This window comes from Crinia signifera, chromosome 5 (assembly GCF_055691185.1).
Source record: "Crinia signifera chromosome 5, ASM5569118v1, whole genome shotgun sequence".
Classification (NCBI taxonomy): Eukaryota; Metazoa; Chordata; class Amphibia; order Anura; family Myobatrachidae; genus Crinia; species Crinia signifera.
The window spans coordinates 25750413-25772708 of NC_139221.1; the positions used below are offsets into that span (position 1 = coordinate 25750413).

At 50.7% G+C, this 22296-nt stretch overlaps 1 long non-coding RNA gene and 1 pseudogene across 1 annotated transcript in view; both read left to right on the top strand.

Moving 5' to 3' along the window:
- LOC146080026 (uncharacterized) overlaps positions 1-22296 on the top strand; it is a 179643-nt gene that overhangs the window by 12450 nt on the left and 144897 nt on the right. The gene's annotated exons all lie outside the window — the stretch shown is intronic.
- Positions 14430-14565, top strand: LOC146006071 (U2 spliceosomal RNA; annotated as a pseudogene).

The window sequence follows — 22296 nt, forward strand, 5'->3', positions numbered from 1 at the left end:
GCCCTGTACCTACTACCTGTGTTGGGATATTACCCTGCTTTTGTATTAGTAGAATCTGCAGAACACCCCACTATTGAATTCAATGTAGAGTTCCAAAATGCTAATAATTTGATTTCAATTATTTAATACTTTTCATATAAAGAATAGATGCAGTAGAACCAATTATACACAGGTATATTCCTCTCTTTCCTTCCCCATGATGTAGTGCCGTCTGGCTCCAGTTGCAGCTGGTCTATGTAGCCGCGGCCTTGTTGGTCCTTATCTGGTACGTCAGCAGCGCTCTCCCATGTGTGCATCCACCTGCCAAGTCTGCTCGGCCTTTCACACAGCTGAAAAAGCAGCAAGCATTGCCTGCAATGTCTCCATTGCTGTATAAATACAATAAAGTACTCAAAGATGGCCATGAAGTATTCTGTCTCATTAGATTGAGAGGTAGGCAGAACCATCGCAATGTGCTCAGTGACATCTGCAATGCAGGATGGAACTAAGCTCGAAAGGCACCGTCCTCATACTAGGTACCACCTGCAAATAAGCTACAGCTCTGGCAGCAGGGCTGAGGCTAGCACTGGTGCTGCAGGTGCACCACAATCCATAGGTCTGCAGCCTTTGGCCAAACATTGCCCCAGGAAAGGCCAGGAGCTGCCTGCGATTTTCGGCAGCACTCCCAGAAAATACCAGGGTGCCGCCCACAAACGCCCGCTGCCTGCTAATCTAGTTGCGACTGGCCAGTGATGACTGTCAGTCTAGTTGCAAACAGCCAGCTTTGTTCGCAGGGGGACCTCGCTCATGCGCGCAGCATACCATGCACTTGTGCATTCTGCTGATCATCGTTCAGGTTGCAGATTCGCAGCCCTGGGTTTTGGTATGAATCGGGCCGTGGGTCCCTTTCCCTCAGCTCACCTCCTCTTCACACACTCTGCCTGTGCAAGCTGAGCCCCAGCCAACCCTTGCGCCAATGTATATATACTGTATATATCATGGCCGTCTTAACTTTAGTGTGGGCCCCTGGGCAAAACATTAGCAAGCCCCCACACACACACACCTACACACCTATGTGCAGCAGGGATCTGGGCAGTGGTGGCTGTTGGAAGCTTGCAGCGCTATTTGCCAGGCGGCGGGGTGGGAAGCGCTGCTGATTTTGAAAAGACTGGGCGAAAGCTGATTGGCTGAGAGAATTCAGCCAATCAGCATCCGGCCAGTCTTTACAATATGTTTTCAAATTCAGCAGCGCTTCCCGGCCCGCTGCCCGGCAAATAATGATACAAGCTTCCAGCCGCTGCTGCCTGGATCCCCGCTGCCTGGACGCCGCTTCCTGGACCCCGCTGCCTGCCACCCGCCACTGCAGCAGCTCCCCAGGGCAGTGCTGTCTTCCCCATTGGGGTGCGGCCCTAGAATCCTCAGAAAACACTGGGCATTCCCATGGGATTGCGGGTGGGAGGAGGTGTGCCAGGGGCAGGCGGCTGATGTCATCACATGACATCAGTCGCTCACCCTCTCTTTGGCCGGAAGCCCGCAAATATAAGCCAGTCTCCACTTACTTGTAGCTCCGTGCCTTGGAGAAATCATTCGATGGTCACTGGCCATTGACTGATTTCTCTTGCTGCGGGCACATGCAAGGGGATGTGTCTTCATGACATACTGTATCCCCTTGCATGGTTACAAAGGGATACGGTAACGATGGGGGGCAATGACTAAACGAGCGAGCAGGCCCTCTGGGATTCGGTAAGCTGCGAGCTGAGTCAACCAGAATCAGGGCCTAGGTGTAAGGGGCACTACTACTGTGGGCATTATGTGTAAAGGGTGCTACTACGGTGGGCACTGTGTATAAGGGGCACTACTGTGGACATTTGTATAATGGGAACTACTGTGTGGCTTAACATGACTAAGGGCAATGCTGTGTGACATAAAATATATAAGGGGCACTACTATGTGATGTAATGTGAATAAGATTGTGCAACTGTGTGGCATAATTTGAATAGGGGGTACTATTATATGACCAGGCCCCTTCCTTGGGAGACCAAATTGACTTTTTGCAGTGTGGGCGCTACGGCATGCGCTGACCCTTTATACAGTATGTGAGAGAGGGCGCAATTTATAGTTTGCGCCCTGGGTGTAGTGTTAGGCTGCATTTAAGTTTAGGTTAAGCATCCACATTTCCAGGGGATACGAGGGGCTACCCAAAAATTTGTCAGTCTCCCGCAACTTCCAGAAGAGTAGGTAAGTATGGGTTTAGGTGTAGTGTTTGGCGGTGTTAAGGTTTCGTGAGTCAGGAATTAACAAGCAGCCCAGGCTGCTAGGGACTGCATCAGCTGCAGCCCCTAGCAGCCAGCATGTGCTGACATTATAGCAGGGGAGTGGCTTCCATTTGGAAATGCTGCTAATTGCAGCCTGGACTGGTAGCCCCAGAGGGAACCCCCCCCCCGCGACCCCCCCTCCCACCATTCGCGGCACCCCCGCTACCCCCCGCAATTTGCGGCACCCCCCCTCCCGCAATTCGCGGCACCCCCCCCTCCCACAATTCGCGGCAACCCCCGCGACCCCCCCTCACACGATTCGCGGCAACCCCACCCCCGCAACCTCCCGCGATTCGCGGCACCCACCCCCCGCGACCCCCCCTCCCGCAATTATATATATATATATATATATATATATGGCTAACTACTCCTCACCTCTTTGAGGTGAAGTACCGCCGGTGACCACTAGAGGCCACTCAACGAAATTACTCATTTTTTGCTAAAAGATGCCATAACAGAAAGTGAAAGCAATTATTGCAAGGAAACTGATCTGTTTCAAACTTGCTGGTTATGGAGAGAGAGAGCTGTGGAGACAGAGAATGGAGGTAGGGGCAGATAGGGACTGGGGGTGGGGTGGAAAGTCTGTGGGCTAAAAAAACTGTCACAGCTCAAAGTGGAAGTACATTGCAGAAGCCGTCAATTTGATAGACTTTTAACTAGTTGATAATAATAAAAAAAAAGAAACCGTAGTAGTGATCACAGTGTGTTACCGGCACGTACAATGCCTAAGTTTCCTCCCTGGCTGAACAGGTCCCTGGACGTCTGCTGGTTGCTAGATGCTACATTGCTAAGGCCGGTGGATGTATGTCATTATGTGCCTGTGTTTTACATTTCAGTTGACTTTTGTTGCTATTGTCTTCTGGGCTGAGTAAGATTGATTTCTTGACAATTCCAAATCGGCATGTTCCTTTGAGAGTCTCCATCTGCTAATGAATGGTTACACAGAGCTTTCACGCTGCAACTAGGTGAAGCACTGAGTATGACCTTACAAACTATACTCAAACAGGAAAGCGTTCCCGGCCCAGGGCTCTGACAAGTCGCTGTGCGATGGAGGCTTTCTACTAGCACCCATTGTCTTGTGCAGTGTCAGCCTGGGCCGGGGGCCAAAGCCTTTTGGATCTACTCAGGTTTATACAAGTATAAATACATCTGCAGACACACGAGCAGCCCAGAGAGCGCCTGCTACCAAGTATGGTAAGAAAGACAATGCGGGCTGGTTTAGGTCCTGTGTTATGTCATGTCTGACGCAACCAGCGCATCACTGGACGTGTCTGTGTATATTAGAGTAAGAGGCAGCTAAGTCGCACAGAAGTACAGACCCAGGCAGCTGAAGCAATATACAGATGGAGCAGCTCTCATTAGTGTTGTTCCTGGCGATTCTGTCGCCATCCGCCGCCCTTCGCCAGCCCGCAAAATGGGGTGCGTGCTTCGGGCACACTATTATATTCTCCCAATGTGTCCAAGTGGATAATGAAGTATGAAAAAACACCTGTTATGGAATTTAAAAAAAAAACATGAAAAACTCACTTTTTCATGTTGACCTATTGTATGTGTCGCCCTTTCGACCATGTCGACATGTTTCATGTGTCGACCTATGGCCTGTTTACCAATAGTGGTTGACCTATTGACTGTCTACCTATTTATAAAAATGGGTCCATCCGTCCCCAAATGCTGGCTACGTCAGTGTTTCAGTGAGGGGACTTTGAGTAATATTAGTGGGGTACTTGATTAGGGTGGCCAATCCCGAGATCAGGATCGGTGGGATCCCAAATTGGCCCAAAAATGACTGGGACTTCAATCTCAGGATTGGAGTATCCAATTCCAGGATTTTGGGATTAGAGTGCACATGCTCAGACTCGCTCAGACGCTGCCCGGCTGTTCTCAGCTCCGGCGTGCGCCTGCGCGGCATGACTTGGTCATAGATCATGCTGCGCAGGCCAAACCTCCGCTACCGGAACCATCTGCCTCCCGTCTAATGCTTCCGGCGGCACAACAAACCCGCAGACTGCCTCCCACTGACGTCTCCCGTGCCTGTAACACCCACTGCCTGCCTTCTCCTTGCGGCTCCACCGCAAGGCCCGCAATGCTGCCGCCGGCCCTGCTTCCCCTGATAAGTAAATTTGGGGGGTGGGGGCGTTTTTCTTTTGGGGATGCCAATCCCGGGATCCCCGAATCGTGGTCTCTGACTCTGGAGGGGATATGGGTGGTGCGGCCTGCGCAGCGTGATGGTCAGAGGTCACGCTGCTCAGGCAGCACTGCCCATACCCGCTCCAGACTGCAGGCCAGGGATCGGGAACACCTGGGCAGCGTCTAAGCGGGCGATTCAATGCTGCCCGGCATTAGATTTGAGCATTCAAATCGCAGCGTTTTTTTGGCCAAATCCCAGGATCCCGCCGATCCCTACTGTGGTGGTCCTGGAGATCAGATGGAGAATGCTGTTGTGATTGATCCTAGGATTCCCTTCAAGTGGACAGCAAGCCAGTGGGAGGCCAATTGATGCGTTCAATCAATCAACTTTGTCAGGGGGCAGAAGTAAATGGTTACAGGTTATAATACCAAAGGGGATCGGAGCATGTGAGATGCTAATCAAACAAATGCAAAAGTAATTTATGTACAGATGTGTCCTCACTTACTGGGCGACCATACACCATATAGCTGAGATGTCTGGCACAACTGAAACGCTCTGAGAGGAGTAATGTACTGTATTTTATCATATAGACGTTGCAGAATCAGCCAAAAGCTGCTCACGGTGTACAAGGGAGGCACTGGCATAAGTCCCAGAGACATTGGAGGCAGTGGCCAATGGGCTCTAGCTGTCAAAGGGGCCCCAAGAAAGGGAACTGTTGAACTAGGACATCTCTCTCTCTGCACTCATTTCATAGAGATTTGCTACAGTTACTGCTGACTCACAAACCCTCTTTGCAGTCCCCTTCAAGAGTCTCAGAATATGAGATAACAGATCAAAGTATATACAGTGAGCAACTGCTCTGCTGCTGTCTATTGGGGCCTACACACGGGGAGATTTGAGGGCATTTTTAAAGTGATCTCACTAGATTGTTTCGAAAAGACCCCTACATCACTCCGTGTGTAGCGGCCGTAGCGTTGTTATCGCCCCAGCAAATACTGTAATATCCAGCTTGCTGGATAAATCTATATTCGCCAGTGTCAGAGCCAGTGTTCTCACTAGGGAACATTGGCCAAGATTCCTTATCACCACAACTAGCTGCAATAAGGACTTTATATTGTCCTATATGTGCCACCAGCGACTCTCTAGCCAGAGACACCTTCTATTTACCCTCCGGACGCCTGGAATGTATGAACGCCACTGCAGAGAGTGAGACACTGGGCTGCAACTTTAACCGAGCAAAGCCGCAGATGGAACACCATGGAACACGGCATATGGAAAGTAGAACAATACATCGCATGATAAATAGGAAGAGCAGCACATCAGATACATAAAAGAAATGCTCACCGGTATAAAGTCACTTTATGGCGGTAGCATTACTTTTAGTGCGCAAGGCGACATATCGGAGACAGCTCTGTAAGCGGCTGTTGGCTTATACCAAGGGTGGTCTTCGAGATCTACCAACAGTTCATGTTTTCCAGGCAACCTGTGGATCTATAGTAGGAATGTCTGCAGCAGGTTTGAAAATGTGACAGTTAGTAATGACTACAGATGGGCACCAGCTAGGTGATCTGGGAAATGTGACAGTTAGTAATGACTACAGCTGTACACCAGCTAGGTGACCTGGGAAATGTGACAGTTAGTAATGACTACAGCTGTGCACCAGCTAGGTGATCTGGGAAATGTGACAGTTAGTAATAACTTCAACTGTGCACCAGATGGGGGTCTGGGAAATGTGACAGTTAGTAATAACTTCAACTGTGCACCAGATAGGGGGTCTGGGATTTGTTACAGTTAGTAATGACTACAGCTGTACACCAGCTAGGTGATCTGGGAAATGTGACAGTTAGTAATGACTACAGCTGTACACCAGATAGGGGGTCTGGGATTTGTGACAGTTAGTAATGACTACAGCTGTATACCATCTAGGTGACCTGGGGAATGTGACAGTTAGTAATGACTACAGCTGTACACCAGATAGGGGGTCTGGGATTTGTGACAGTTAGTAATGACTACAGCTGTACACCAGCTAGGGGATTTGGAAAACATGGTCCGTTGCTAGATCTTGAGGACCGGTTTGGCCACCCCTGGCTTATACTGTACATGCTTTGTGCAAACAATGCAGCAAAGTGTCTTTTATGGTCTTTATTCCAGTTATCATAGTGGTAGCCGGTAACTCAGTACTGAAAGGAGGACTGTTCACTCATACAGTTACTCTGTAGAATCTGGCAGTGGGATGAGAACTGACGGAACATCACAAGAGCCTGTTACAAATGAGAACCTGCAGAGAACCTGTGACAAGAGAGAGCGAGGGCTGCCTAGGCATGAGGGAATATAAGAGTCGGTGCAGTTTGAGATGGTATGACAAAGATAGAAATCAGAGTGTCACTTACCCATAGAAGTGCAGTGTAGATGGGGTAGCCAATCAGGTGTAGAAGGGGTGGTAGCTTAGGTGGAGGTATATAAGAGGTAGTCAGGTGATCCATCTTCCTCTTGAGTCTGGATTTTCTCTGGAGTTGCAGGAGCCAGGAGGTCCACATGTGCAGCTGGAAAGAGATAAGTGGCATTTTTGGTGACACCCTCATCTAGCTTATTTGTCCCCACCAGCCATTTACAATTTCCCAGTAGCTGTGCGCCATTTTTTACTCCCCCCCTCCCCGTTGGCATGCGGCATCTCCCCTTCCTCCGCGGCCGCAGCAGCATGTGGTAGCGGCAGACAGGCGGCGCAGGCTTCCGCGTCAGAGCCACGGAGCCCAGTCCTGCTCCCCAGCAGGACGCAGAGTCCTCTGTCCCCCTCCCTTCCGCTGCAGCGGTGCGCACGCCGGGCGGTCCCCGGCGAGCGCACCACATGACCTGCCTCTCTCCGCCGCATAACCTGTAACTCTCAGGCGCCGGGGGGGGGGGGGGGGGGGCGCGGGGTGTGCACACGGTTGCACAGTCCCCAGTCCCCGCGCCTCCCTCCGGCTCACCCGGCACTAAGTCACCTCCTCAGCCGCCTCGCGGCTGGTCAAAAAGGCGCCCAAGCGGCGGCTGGGGGGTGCGCACGCCGAGCGGGTCCCCGCCAAGCGCACCGCATAACCTGCCACTCCGGAACTCTCAGGCGCGGGGTGTGCACACGGTTGCACAGTCCCCAGTCCCCGCGCCTCCCTCCGGCTCACCCGGCACTAAGTCCTCCTCTCCTCAGCCGCCTTGCGGCTGGTCAAAAAGGCGCCCAAGCGGCGGCTGGGGGGTCTCATTAGCCGCCCAGGAGCTACACTCCGGCGGCGGGCCCTCAGCCCAGCACTCTAGCCTGCACATTATAGGGGGGGGGGGCAGGTCGCCCGGGTATGAGGGCGGCCTGCATCCATACAGGGCATGTTGTCTGCAGGCCATGGGGCTCTAGCTACCCCTGCTGGTCGGCTTTCAGCCACCTTACACAGGGTCATTAGCCTACACATATGGGGTTGCCTTCCTGATCAGGGCAACCCCGCCACCTGCACCCCCTTGGGTCCTCCCGGACACCGTCCCCTCCCACAACTCACCCCTCCGGGGTCAAAGGGGCCCCCGCGTTTGGGGGGGCTTGTAACCTGTCTAGGCGCTGCCAGTGCCAATGTTCCAACGGCTGGGGGGGTTCCCATTAATTATTAACCCCCACCATTTACACACACCCCCCCTCAGGGCCGGGGGCGCCATGGGCACTGCCACAAGGCGGCACGCCCGCACAGGTACCCCATATGGGTATTGCCCAGGTTCCGGGCCCATTTTCCTGCCCCAGACCTTCAGACCCATACCCGTCCCGATGGCACTTCGGGGGCATCTACACACCCGTCCCAGTCAGTCGGTTTTCCCTGCTGGGAGTTCTGGGGGGGCAGTTTCACGGCCCTTGCGGCCAAAATCGGGCAGGCCCAGGGCAGCATGTATTGTGTAATGGTTAGTATTGCTACCTCACAGCAATAGGTCAGTGGTTCCATTCCTACCATGGCCCTAACTGTGTCGAGTTCGTATATTCTCCCCAGGCTTAGGCGGGATTCTCTGGGCATGCCGTTCAGCCATGCCCGGCTCACACCTGGCAGGCGGGTTTCCCCGCTCATCCCCATCCAGCTCTCAGGCCCCTTCCAGTAGAGTTGGTTATAGTGCTACCTCTGCCCCCACACAATTTCAGGGTGGGGTTGGGTGTTGCACTGGTCATGAGTGAGTCACTAACCACTCTACATGTTTCTTCCGAGGTCTCATCAGTTGCCCGGCGGGCAGCCGCGGACGTGGATCATCATTCTGGAGAGAACATTACGCAGGCAACTGCAGCTGCAGCAGGGACGCCGCATGAGGCCGGGTCTCCGGATGCTGTCAACCTTCCGGGTGATGGTGAGCATGATGAGCATGATACCTCTGAATATTCTGCAGGCCATTCCTCCGCCACTGCGAGGGGTCAGGAACCATTGGACGCCCCCGCAGGTTTGCCAAGATTGTAGCGCGCGCAGCTGCACAGCAAGCAGGGGTGGGGGGAAGCGGTCTAGCAAGACTAAACCCGTCCCAGCTTTCCTTTCACATGGCCCATCGCGGCAACACCGCAGGGTACAGGGGTCTCCATAAAGGCACAAGGGGCAAATAGCCAAAGGGAGTTCGGGGATGTTTTCACGTTAACTTATGGCGGCAGGGCCAAGAAATCGGCCGGTGCCGGTGAAAACTTGTATCCGGGTTTTCACCACTGGGTTAAGTGTTTCCATCGGGCTATTTTTGACCCCAGACCCAAGAAGCGCAACAACGTTAGGCGGTACATGTTCCTGGTACACAGGTTTTTCTAACTTACAAGGTTCCGGCTCTGAGGGATTAGGACGAGAAATTTAGTCTGACCCACGCCGGTACATGGGTTACGGCCGAGGGCCTTAAGCATGTCAGGATATGGTGGCGGGACATGGGTAAAGGCCACGCTGCTTATGAGTCCCATCCCGTGATTCCAGTTTCCCCCTGGCAATAAGGGTGCAAGCCAGCCGCTAAAGGCAAATGCTTTGCCTTCAACGATGCAGTGTGATAGAGGCGGCAAAGGCTTTTTCGCCACGAATGCTGTAATTGGGGGGCCAGTCACCCAGCTAAGACCTGTAAAGCCGCCCAGCTGGTGACGCCAGCACTAGCACTAAGTGAGACAACAGCTCCATAGTCCTGTTCGAGCGGGAACCCCGTATACATGCCTACGCTAACAGGGAAGAGGCCCTGTTGTTGTTCAAGGTTTAGTTACGGTTTTAATTTGCCCATCCCGGCGACGCCAGGGTAGTTCCACCCAGACATCTTAAATCAGTGGTGCATGCCCCCGAGGTGGGGAGACATGAGGTGTGAGCTGAGGCAGCGCTGGGCAGAATGGTAGGCCCGTGCACGGCTGACCCATGGCCCAGCACGTGTTATTCCACTTGGGAATAGTACCCAAGAAGGCTTCGGGTGAAAACCGGTTAAGCCAGCACCTGTATTACCCTCATGGGGCATCCACCAACGATGCTATTACTGATTAAGTTGCAAGTGCGTTATCAGCTGTTGTTAAAGCACCCGGGTTGGTCCACAAATTTGGGGCACCATGCACTTAGGGCCAAGTGGGTCATGGGGTCCGTTTCTGCCTCCTCCCGTGACACCCTAACTTAGGGGCGTCAGTGGCCGACGCCAGGACCAAGGGCCCACCGTGCGTCATGTCTTCGACATAGCCAGCCTTCAGTATTTACGCAGGCCCCGGGGTCCACGGGTTTCGGGGCATTTTTCTGGGCAAATGGCGCGGGGCCCCATGGCCTCAATCATGGATTGGGAGGGGTTTCACGGCCAATTTGCGGCTATTAGAGTTCTTTCCCATCACTGTAGCGGTGGGATGGTGGGCTCATATGTTAGCAAGCCAGACGGGAGGTTATGGTGACATAACCTAGATGTGGTACACACCACTAACAAACAGGGCACCGTTTTTCACCCCTGACACTGCTCAGACATTTGGTATTGGGCCGCTTGCAGTGCATCATACATTTCATGGCGCAGCACATTACAGGGGTCGACCATGGCATCGACGATGCCCTGTCGCGGTTCTACTTTGCGAAGTTTCGCGAGTTGGTACCGATTGCTGCGCCCCTTGGGCTCACTTATCCATGTCCTGTAGGGCAGATCGTAGAGCAGACATGGGTGGATTATCTTGCCATCCCTGGCCCCCTCCACCAGTAGGGCTCATGCAGCCACGCTGCAGGACGTGGCGGCCTTTTTAGGAGTCCCCGGGGAACAATATATCCCGTGCTAAATTACGCAGAGAACGGGACCCCACCAAAGCCTTGGCGCTAGCAAGGGCTTTAATTGGTGGGCGAGAGTACAGACTATGACAGCGGAGTCCCGCAAGTCCATCGAGCTGTAGACGCGGTGGAAATTGTAGCCTGTGTTCAGAGCGTAGCGGAGGGCACAGAAGAGACGTCACTCTGTCGGGTGGCGTTCTCTTTTGCGTTCTTTAGGGACTTTAGGGTCGGCGGGCTTGTTGCGGCCAGCAAGAATGCCACTGATTTAGGTGCGGTTCGAAGACATGGTCTTCCAGGACGGTTCGTCCTTTGTGTGCTCCGCCGGTCTGAGACCGATCAGTTGGGCAGAGGCCGCTGGCATCCCTTAATGCCCAGCGGGAAAGGGGATCTGCGCCGTGCGGCTGGCCACGGCATATCTGCCTTTGAGGCCTGCCGCTACGGCCCAGTTTCTCACACATGCTGATACATGGCCGTGACGCGCTTTCAATTCACTGCTGTGTTTAAGCGCTGTGTGGCTGCGTTGGGTTTGGAGGTCGCCGATTACGGGACGCATTCGTTCCGTATTGGTGCGGCCACCAACGCAGCAGCGGAGGGCCTTCCAGTGAATGCCATTCAGCAACTCGGCCGCTGGAAGTCCTCCGCTTATAAATCTTATATACGTCTAGATAAGGTTTAGCACGCGCCTTCGGCGCTGGATCCAAAAACTATGTTTACAATCGGTTTTGTAACGGCAGCGTTACGGAATCGACGGTGTGAAGGGAATTTTTTAATTTTTTCCTCCGATAGTGGGCTGATTACAATTGGCTTCCCCCCCCTCAAGTCCACCGGAGGTTTTTTAAGGTTTTCCCCTTCACTTGGATTCTAGTGTACTAATTTATGTTGTGCATTATATGTCTAACCCTACGTTGTGCATTTATACAGTTTAAGTTTGAATGCTAACCGGTTAGGGTTTTCTTTTTCAGCCCTTCCCCCCCTTCAATGACTCATGCCACTGTCTGGTTCGTCGGGCATTCATACATTTTCTGGGCATCCAATCATCAGTTAGCTGTCAGGGCCCGGGCAGAGCTAGGGGCGAAGGCAGTACATTGGTTCGGTGTCAGGGGTCTCCGGTGGAATGGTCTTTTACCATTATTGTCAGATAAAGAGCGTCGCTGGGGTCGCCCGTATGTTTTGGTGATACACCTAGGAGGTAACGACTTAGGCCGGGGAACCAGCATAGGCCTTATTTTGAGGATCGAGGCTGATCGTAAGACTCTGGTAGGCCTGTGGCCTGGATTGCGGATAGTTTGGTCCGACATAGTGCCTCGTTTCAACTGGAGGGGCTGCTGGAACCCCAAGTCATTAGAAAAGATCAGACGCAAGGTCAACTTTGCGGTCTCCAAAGCGGTCACGTCCATGGGAGGCACAGCGGTTAGCACCCCTCTTTAGCACTGGAGACCCCATCCTTCTACAGAAGTGATGGTGTACATTTGTCAGAATCAGGCATGGCCGTTCTACTTCAGGACTTGTTCAGTTGTTGCAGATAGGGGATTAGGTTTGTGTTACTCTGGTTGACTTAGTTATTGATTGGTTTGGCGGGCTTGGGTTCTACAGTAGTTGTCTTCAAGTGGCAATTTTTGAACCCAGCTGTGGCGGGAGGGCGCTCTCGATCAGCAGTCCAGTTTGAAGTACAGGTGGTCACTGTGAGGTATTGCCACCCTCTGCCAGGAAGGCTGGTGAGTTCTGCCCCCGAGGGGGGACGCAGGACACTTTTAGAACTGTCCTCATTAGGCCCTAGGAGGGGCGGCAAGACAGTCACAGCGCAGGCTGGCTTTGAATTCAATGGGGGCGGTTCCTCGCCCTAGTTACAAGTTGGGGCGTTGTAGTCGCCGCCATTGCTAACGTTTATGATTGGCTGGTCGTCAAGCGCTCTCTAGGCCATCCCTTTCAATAGGGTCATACCACAATAAATACCCTTTACCTTTTTAAACTTATGCAGTGGTTGTCCGTGTCGTTATTTCAGGTCACGTGTCCGTGTGAGTTATTTCAGGTCATGTGTCCGTGTGATTTACTGCTAGGGGTAATCAAGGTTTAAGTTGAAAGAAAAGGTTCATCTCAATAATGCATTAGACGCCTTTTATATATCTCTGCCTGAGGATGTGTATTTAACATCGGGAACCTGCTCTATTATCTGCCGGCCATTAAGAGGCCACTACTGAGTAATCTAGAAATCTATGCGCATTGCCCAGGGTGGAAAAGAGATTAAAGATTGCAACCAGTGTCCGAAATTCAATAACAATTTATGTTTCGGCAGTGAGTAACATTAATCTACTGAGCGTTCTCTAACTGCAACACTGTTACCCCAAGGCCTAGGAAATGCTGAGTATGTTTATATTATAGATCAGTAACTATCAGTGGCGCTTTTTACCTATGGGCTGCAGGGCTGCAGGTAAAATCCGCCACTATAGTGAAGCCAGATGCTTTCTATGAGACTGCACTGGCTTCACTGTGACTGGCAGTGACTTCCTATTGGAAGTCTGACCTGCCAGTCACCAAGGCAGTCCCATTGGGGAGGTGTTCCCTCCCTCCCCGGGAAGTCTCTCTATGGGTTGCCGAGCCATAAGGCCCCCATACACTAGGGCGACTTGTCCTTAGGACAAGTCGCCCCCGACTTCCCCCTGAGCTTCCCTGGCTGCTCCCCGGGGGAGCTTGATTAGATTGGCACTTGATGTGCCATTTTTTACATGTGATAAATCGTCTCGATTTATCACATGTAAAAAACCCGGGGAGCAGGGGGGGGGGGGGGGCTACAGAGGTTGGAGCTGGTGGGAGCAGGGGGGCTGGGGACGCTGCGGGGGACAGCGTCTGTGCGGCGAGGCGGTAGAGGAAGCAGGGGGGGCTGGGGACGCTGCGGGGGACACAGGCGGCATAGAGCCGGGCAGGGGGAGCCGGCGGGAGCTGTCAGTGCTAGAAAAAAAAAGCCTATACAATAAATGGGCAGCCTGTGATTGGCTGAGCGCTCTCTCAGTTAATTTCTGACTGGCTGAGAGAGCGCTCAGCCAATCACAGGCCGCCCATGCATTGTATGGGCTTTTTTTTTTTTATTCAATACTGACAGCTCCCGCCGGCTCCCCCTATGCCGCCTGTGTCCCCCGCAGCGTCCCCAGCCCCCCCTGCTCCCTCTACCGCCTCGCCGCCCCACTAAGCCCCAAGTCGGGTGGTCGGACGTGCAGCAGGTCCGACCACCCGACGCAGATCCGATGCGCACGGGACCGCGCATCGGATCTGAGGAGACATCAAAACTAGCCGATTTTGGTCCGGTTTCGGCCAGATCCGACTGATCTGGCTGAAATCTGACCAAAATCGGCTAGTGTATGGGGGCCTTAAGCCCCTAAAACCTGGGGATTGTGCATGCACAGTACCTACGTTGATACTGCACACGTGCCGCTCCCGATACCTGTCATCTGTATTATACAGGGGCAGTACAGACGTTTGGGGACCGGGAGGAGCTGTAGCAGGGAGGTTGTCTGCATCGCGGCCGCTATACAAAGAGAACAAGGTCCTACCTGGATCCTAAAGACCTGCACATGTAAAGACAGACTATGGGTTCTATGTACTAAGCCTTGGAGAGAGATAAAGTAACAAATGGGTATGGATCGCTAGTTCGACAGTCACTAGATAGACAGGCAGTATGTCGACACAAGCCAAAGGTCAACGTACAAAAGGTCAACATAAAAAAAAGAGTCAGCATGAATTCTTTCGATATTTTGAAGACATAGGTCAACATGGGCACAGTATAAGTATATCGCTTCTCGGCCTTTTGGCTAAGATCAAGTGTAGTATCTGTTCTTATCAGTGGGTATGGACTGGCCTCTGGCAGAGAATAGAGAAAGGCTGGACTGAGTAGCTGCTCTGATGGGCGGAGGGTTTGGGACCCCTCATGCCTGGGAGTGGTGAAAAGTCATGCTGAGTACCTTCACATCTGCCAGTGGTAGGAGGTGTTGTTTCCGTAAACCCACTGGTAGGAGGTGGGGAGAAACACTGGGCCTAGTAGCTTGGCTCTCTTGACGGGGTTCGTAGCCCCCGAAGGATGAGACAGTGAAAGGCTCAGTCTAGTACCCATTCCCAGGGAGCGGAGAAAGGCTGGGACTGAGTAGATGGCTCCTGTTCCAGAAGTTTGTAGCCTCTGATGGGGAGACCGCGAAAGGCCCAGCTTAGTACCTTAACCTTGGGATCGGAGAAACACTGAGACTGAGTAGAGTGCTCTTCCGAGGGGGCCTCAACCCCTAAGGAAGTCATTCGAAAAGCCCAGTGGAGTACCTATTCCCATGCCAGGGGCTGGAAAGTGCCCTATGATGGGAGCAGAGAAACACTTGGTCGGATGCTGATTGGTCGGCTGCCTGGAGTCCGAGGCTCTACTGTGGGAAACTCGGGGGTGCCGAACATGCACGGGTGATCCCAAAATCACCATGCACTAGTAAGCACTAGCACTGCGCACTTTCCTCTAGGTTAGCGCTTCACGTCCTTACCTCGTCCTTTTGGATGGGGTAGGACAATTTTTCACACCCCCACCCCGGCCTTCTGGCTGGGGTTCTCTTTATTATTTATTTCTCTTCTCTCTCCACGTTCGTGCACTTTTCACATTTTCTGTTTTCTGTAGTGTGTTACTTTTTTTGGGTAGTGTGGTTGACCCTTATGGGCTTATCATTCCCCAATGTACCGAAGCTCTCATCCTTTTGGGGAATACTTCGGTCCCCTCGAGGGCGACCCCGAGCCGCAAGGCGGAGGGAAGCCTAAAGCGGGTCTCTTCAAACCTTCGAGTGCGGAGGACCCACCAACCTAACCCTTCTGGGGGTTGAGGAAAGCGGGTCTCTCTAAGCTACGGCGAAGAGGACCCATCGATCCCTTTTTCCCCATCTTCGGCCTTATGGCTGAGAGGGGTGAGGGAAAAACGGGACCCTTCTCCTTTGGGAGAGGGTCCATCGATCGCACGACCCCCTATGCACGTGTTTAGGCACAGCACTGGGGGTGGGAGCACACCTCGGGCTCCCTGAGTTTCTTCAAACTCAAACAGTATAAGTATACCGCGTCCTCTCACATGCCTCGCTGCGCTCGCCATGCTTCCGACACACTATTATATCCCACCTCCATGTCCGCCGGGATGATACCGTATGAACAAGTCCTTTTTAAAAAAAAAAATGTGAAAAACTCATGTGCACTTTTTTCGTGTCATACTTTTTTTTCCTTTCGACCTTTTGATCATGTTGACCTTTGACCATGTTGACCTACTACCTGTCGACCAGTAGTGGTCGACCTAATGACTGTTGACCTAGACACTGTTGACTTAACAACCGCATACCGTAACAACCAGCTCATAACTGCCATTTTTCCAACGCAGCCCGCATATCATACAGTGGTTAGGAGCTGACTGGGCAACATGTACTAGGTCCCCATTGACAAAAGGTTCACACAAGGTCGACATGGAACGGGTCAACGCAAGAAAAGGATGACATGAGTTTTTTCACAATTTTTTTTCTTTTATACAGTCCACGTGGACGATTGGGAGCGGGAAGAGTCAGGTACAGGGGCCCGTTGCTGCCATCTACTCTGCCAGGTGCCGGGGACTCTGCACTGACCGCGCTGGCTGTCGTTTGTAGCCCATAGGCTAGAGTGGGCTAGCACCATTCTGAAATGGAGGTAGCAGCGGGAGCCGATATCCGGAATGCAAATCCGGACAGCATTTCACCAATGGGGGATGTGGCTGCGTGTGGAACAGGAGGTACTTCTTTTTTGTGGTTTACCCGCAAATATGGGGCCAGATGTAAAAAGTGATAAAATGCTTAAAAAGGGATAAAATGGAGAGTGATAAAACACCAGCCAATCAGCTCCTACCTGCCATGTTACAGGCTGTGCTTTAGAAATGACAGGTATGAGCTGGTTTATCACTCTCTATTTTATCACTTTTCAATGCTTAGTACATCTCTCCAATTAAATGATAAACAGACTGGTCAGTGGCCATTTAGTGGCTAAAATTGTGGAGACTAGTCCTTTAAGGGTTCTAAAGTACCCCCAACACCCCCCCCCCCCCCCCCAAAAAAAAAAAAAATATATATATATATAAATTGTAATTAACCCAAGATCTCTGTGAGAGATGTTCAAAATATCCACAAAAGATATTGGGGGAAAATTAATAGGATGAGAGATTCAGAAAGTGAGAGATTTGGTAAGAAATCTCCAGGGGTTTTTTAAAGCGGCAATCATTTACTCTGCAAAACCAGTTTGATTTTGCAGTGTAAATGATTGCCGCTTTAAAAAAAAACTGGAAATTTCTTACCAAATCTCTCACTTTCTGAATCTATCATCCTATTACATTTCACCCTATATATCCTATATACTGTAAGGTAAACATTACAGGTCATTACGATGAACGCAAATTTTTGCTTGGCAAATTTCTCACCTCTTTTGACAAATTCACACGGCACTCAAAGGGTTAAGCTTCTACAGAACAAACAAACAAACTATATCTGACAGGTCCTTTTAAAAATATTTCTACAGCCACTTAATGCTAATCAGCCCGTATTAGTTTCCTGCCGGTAATACTTCAAGTGAACATCATTTGCCTCATTTAAATGCTAACACCTATATTAATAACTCATTATCATTTCTCAGAATTCATTTTCATGCCTAAGTAGCAGACAAACATTAATGACTTCCCACCGCGTGGGAGCTGTAAAGCTTGTGTCAGCTCACAGGCATGCCTACGTTGACAGTCAATAGGTCGGCACTGCAATGTTAACCCACACAAAGTCGACACTGACCAACTGTCAATATGCACAAGGTCAATATGGACAGAAGGTGGTCATACACATGTAAATTCAGAGAATGGGGTCTATTTAATAAAGGCCGGCCGTGACAAAATGTCGACACAAGTAAAATGTTGACATGAGTTTTTCACATTATGTTGGTTTCAATGTTGACACTTTACCGTTCCCAGTCCATGTGAATGGTAAAGTATGAAAAATAACAAATAAAAATTTGGAAAATACTTTTATCTCCTAAGTACTGCTCCATTATGCTTAACTTATGGCTGCAATGAACATAAGGGGAGGGGAGGGGGAGGGGGGGGACGGGTCTTTATCACATGCAACAATTAAATTAATTAGATGCCCATTTATTAATAATCGCATTGCATTTGCATGATCCTGGGCATGATCTCATTGCCCAAAATCGCACTGCAATATGTACAGTAATTATACTGGCAGAATTTATCAAGGGGCAGGAGCGGGGTGTCCCTGAAAGAAGACCACCCCTGCGATTGACGTAAAACCCTACCTAAATCTAATTCTCTCTGCACGAGTAACATCTGCCCCACCTGCAGTGCACATGGTTTTGTCCATCTAAAGGTGAGTACACACGGGTGCAATTTCATGTAAAATCGCTGGGAATATGGTCGCTGAGCGACCATATTGCCAGTGATTTGGAGCGCAGCTGGCGATAAATCGCCAGCTGCGCGCTCCCGTATGCACTGCCTAATGGTCGCTGGTCGCAGGAGCATGCTCCTGCGACCAGCGGCTTTCCCCGGCGATCGCTGTGCCGGGAGGTCAGCGCCGGGGAGATCAGCGTTGATCTCCCCAACCCTGTGCCGCTGCTCCCTCCCTCCTCCCATCAAAGTGACAGCAGTGTCTGCTGCTGCTGCGCTCCCCCTCCGCCCCATAGCAGTGTCACCTTTTCATCGCTGATGAAAAGGAGACACTGAGCAATATGATTGCTGGGGATATATTGCTAGCAATATATCCCCAGCAATCATATTACCCCGTGTGTACACAGCATTAGAAGGATTTTGTCAGTAAGAGTGAACTAGAATAAGGGCCTATTTTTGGGAACGGGGGTGAATATCCTTTCCTCTCTGTTATGCTGGTTTTTTTTTTTCCTCCTCGCGTTCAAATAAGCGTAACTTTTTTAATTTTCCGGCTATATAGACACATGATGGCTTTTTTTTGCGGGACAAGTTGTACTTTTTAATGGTACCATTTACTATACTGTATAATATTCTGGGGAATCAGGAAATAATTTAATGTGGGGTAAAAAGGAAAAAAAACGCAATTCCACAATTTTGCGCTGGTTACGTTTTTTTTTGGAGTTCATAGTTCGTTTAAAATGATGGGTTATCTTTATTCTATGGGTCGTTACGATTCCGGTGATACCAAACTTATATAGTTTTCGTTACGTTTTACCACTAAAAAAAAAATAGAAAATTTTACGTTTTTTCTAATTTGCGTCGCGTCGCCATGTTCTGCGGCTTATAACTTTTTTATTTTTCCACCTACGGACCTGGGTGAGGGCTCATTTTTTGCGGGCTGAAGTGTACTTTTTAATTAATACCATTATGGGATATGTGCGACTTTCTGATCTCTTTTAGTTACATTTTTTTGGGTAGGCGATGCGACCAAAAAACGTAGTTTTGGCGTTGGGAATGTTTTTCCGTTTACGCCTTTAACCGTGTGGGATAACTAATGTTATATTTTAATAGTTTGGACTTTTAGGAACGCGGCGATACCAAATATGTTTAATTTTTTTATTTTTTATTTTTATTTGTGAAATGGGGAAAGGGGGGTGATTTGAACTTTTAATTTTTTTTTTTTTTTTTTTAAACTTATTTTTTTTTTTTTTTTACTTTTACTACAAGGCCCCCTAGTGTACTTGACCACTAGGGGGCGCGATCGCCTGTACTAGGTTCAGCCATAGAGCTCTATGGCTGAACATAGTGATTTTCAGCACTTCCTATTACATCCTGCCTCAGGCAGGATGTAATAGGTATGCTGACATGGCCAGCACAGGGGTCTACATTAGACCCCTGGCTGCCATGGCAACCGATCGGCACCCTCCAATCTCGCCGCGGGGGGCCCCGATCGGCGCCGGAGGGGGGCGCCCCCCCTCCGATCAGCTATTTAAGCACTGCGGGCGATTTGCCCGCGGTGCTTAAAGGGTTAAACGGCCACGATCAGCGAACTCGCCGCTCGTGGCCGTGAGAGCAGGTACCTGGCTGTAATATACAGCCATTACCTGCTCTCTTTCAAGCCAGCTCACTCCGTGAGCTGGCTTGATTCCCCCGCAACCGACACATGACGTATATATACGTCATGTGTCGGGAAGGGGTTAATACAAGAGGAAGAACTCAGTCCGACTCCTTTGTATCCTGACTCATCCAAGGAAAGATGGGACAAGTCTTATTAATACAATATAACATCTATAAATGTATTTGGAGTACCCCACTCTGACCTCTTTTACACGGAATGTCCTGAAGGGTGCACTGCTATGGCCCATTGTTGGATATATTATTATGGTGATATTGGCAGCCTGGATTGTGCATTGCAGGGAGAGAGGGGGCATGGTTAGGCCTCCCCTGCACTCCTGTACCCCCACTGAGGCCCAGGTGTGGGTAATCTGTACCCACTTCTCCCTATACGAAACACTTGTGGTAAGCGGTATGTGCTAAGGACATAACTGGGGGTGTGGGGAGGGGTGAGTGGTGGGATCTGCAAAAGAGGAGATGGAGGACCACTAACACATATAGTGGCCGATTCAGGTTGGTTCAGTAAGCTGCGACGATCGCAGCTGATCCAGCACCTAAGACTCCACCCATACAAATGCCCCACCACCAGCCACCGCTGATTCCCATCGGTAACATATGAGGGGATGTGTAACGAAAACACATCCCCTTGAAATTATTCCCCGACCAGTGGCAACTGACTTTTATTTGCATGCACCTGCACTAAGACGGGGCAGGCATGGGTGTTCCCATGGGTGATCTCCATCCCAGCCACCGTACTCCCCGCCCCCATGCCTACGAACTGCTGGGCGACTATGCAAGTCGACGAAGCCATTTGCAAAGGGGAGCATGTGCATGATAGAATAATAGTTTTCATTCTAGCACCCTCTATCTTTGAAAACCCCTGCAGTTCCTGTTCCCTACCTGGGGTGTCGCTGTCTGCTGTGGTGTTCGTAGCACAGGTCTGGTTTGCACATCAGTGCTGATATACAGACTACACTGCTAGAAGCACTAAAGCAGACAGCGACACCCCAGGCAGGGAAGAGGAACTGCATGGGTTTTCAAAGATAGCGGGTGCTAGAATGAACACTAGAATAGTACATGTGCAGTCCCCAAAACATCAGGGCCGAACTCGCTAAATAGCGAGTGAACTAGAGTCACCCCCATAGTCCCCTTTTAAGGTTATATTTTTACTATAAAAAAAAAAGTTGAACCGATATACACCACGGTTATGACACATTTCTTTTTTCTTTCACTAGAATATTCCTTTTCGGCAGAAATGAAATGCATTAATTATGTTATTTTTCTTTGAGCGAACAAAATGGAGAAAAAAAATCCCCATCTCTGCAGCCGTTATATCCCATTATATGCTGAGCATGTCCGTGGCGTCTAAAATCTCTCATTGCTGATGCAAATGTTACAGAGACTCTGAGCAGCTCCATCTTCAAAACAGGCGTTGGTGCTGACTTAATGAGTTCAAGCGAAATGTTCCGGTATTCGAAAGTTGAAGATGTGAGTTTTGTCCTTCTCATGCCCCTATAACACCGTATACGGGGATCACAATACTGTCTGCATGGAGAAAATATGCGAAGCACGTACGGTAACGTCTGTTATTAAGATGGATCCAAGAACTTTATTTTGCATATTGCTGTCTAATGTTTAAATATTATCGTGGGCTGGTCTTCATACTACACCAGAGTCCTATCTAGAGACAGCTGCTTGACAACAAAACAGCAGATCTGTCAAATACGGGTCAATTTGGAAACGTGTATTGATACTGAGGCCAAGCAGATAAATAGCTAGTGTACAATATTCTGTACTCTACCCAGTGGTGTAGCGCCAAATTTTGCCCCCCCCCCCCCCCCACTGCAAAATGTTGCCCCCCTCATCTGTCCATCCCCCCCCCCCCCCCCCCTCTCTCTCCCCTCTGTCTTACCTGCCCGCGTTCGTGGCCGGGAGTCAGGACCGCAGATCTACTTTGCACTCCTAGCCTCCTCCGGGCTCTGAGGCCTTATGACAAAATGTAGATCAAAAAATGGCCGCCCCCTTACAGCAGACCGTTTTGAAGGATGCTAGAGGAGGCCGCTGCTGCCCCCTCTATCATCCTAAATACTGTCTGCTGTAAGGGGGCGGCCATTTTTTTGAGGGCCATTTTGTCATAAGGAGCTAGGAGGAGGCTAGGAGCGCTTGGACGCAGACAAAGTAGGTCCCGGCTCCCGACCACGAACGCGGCAGTAGTATAAGTCAGGTCAGTAGCTCCCGCAGACCCCGGCCCACGGTGGCTACGCCACTGACTCTACATTCCTGGTACCTAGGGCCGCATTTATCAATCAATATCAATCAATATTTGCTAAATCCCCGAAAACACCTTTTTTGGGAGGTTAGCCGCAAATATTAAGTATCCCTGAATGTATCAGGAGGGACCGCAGCAGGAATCTCCAATCCTTGCTGCGATACCTCCTGCACCGCCAATGGCTGCCTCCCTCATAGGTTTCTATGTGGGATGCAAAGTTGCCCGTTGTATCAACATCGGGCAGCCCGGGTTCGCATCCTTGAGCTATCGCCATTCTGAGATGGCGGTAGCCCATTTTAGCCTATGGTTTACACACCGCACTTCTGCCG